The sequence below is a fragment of the Sinocyclocheilus anshuiensis genome, unplaced genomic scaffold, assembly GCF_001515605.1.
Source record: "Sinocyclocheilus anshuiensis isolate Anshui unplaced genomic scaffold, SAMN03320099.WGS_v1.1 scaffold876, whole genome shotgun sequence".
In the NCBI taxonomy this organism is placed as follows: domain Eukaryota; kingdom Metazoa; phylum Chordata; class Actinopteri; order Cypriniformes; family Cyprinidae; genus Sinocyclocheilus; species Sinocyclocheilus anshuiensis.
Window position 1 is genome coordinate 209,508 of NW_015549619.1, and position 797 is coordinate 210,304.

The 797-nt window shown below is 46.8% G+C and overlaps 1 protein-coding gene across 1 annotated transcript in view; it reads right to left on the bottom strand.

Moving 5' to 3' along the window:
- Positions 1-797, bottom strand: part of LOC107659344 (A-kinase anchor protein 9-like) — a 137,082-nt gene that overhangs the window by 71,298 nt on the left and 64,987 nt on the right. The gene's annotated exons all lie outside the window — the stretch shown is intronic.

Consider the following 797-nt stretch of genomic DNA (forward strand, 5'->3'; position numbering starts at 1 on the left):
GTGTGTGTGTGTGTGTGTGTGTGTGTGTGTGTGTGTGTGTGTGTGTGTGTGTGTGTGTGAGTGTGTGAGTGAGTTTAGTGCTCATCAGAGCCTTTGTATCATCTCATGACTATGGTAGAGGTTTAGTGCGAAATAGCAAACTAAAGCTCATTCAAACATTTACGACATGGCAATTCTCACACACACAAGTGTAACCATGACAACACACTAAAAACGCTGGTCTGTTTGAAAAGTCTCTGAATGTCCAGCTATTGTTGTGTGTGTGTGCTGTGTGTGTGCTGAAGTACCAGTCACTGCGGTCACTAATGGCGCTTTTCCACTGCGTGGTACGGCACGGTTCGTCTCAGCACGGTTTGCGTTTCCACTGCAGTTCAGTACCACTTTAGAGTGGGCGGGATTATTCACATGTCGTTATAGTTGCGCCGCCTCTACTACCACGACTCCTAAAAAAAACTTGTTCATTCCGCGTCGCCCCATCAAGCTCTCGCTGGATCCGCTCCACTGATATCAACGAGAGGAACGTCTGTTCTTCCGCAACAGACAACAAAACTTTTTGGTTGTTAAAAAAGGTGCGCTCGTTCAAAACAGTTGCGTTCGATCCTTCGCTGGCTGTGCTGATTTAAATCTAGCGGTTCTTTTGTGTTTGTGTCACAAGTTCAGTGACGCAGGTAGTGACGATTCTCTCCGGCCAATCCGTGATCGGCAGAGCTTACACGTTACGTTTTTGTAACGGTACGGTTCACTTGGAACCCCAACCGAAGTGGTACTAAAAAAAGTACCAGGTACCAGGTACTGTA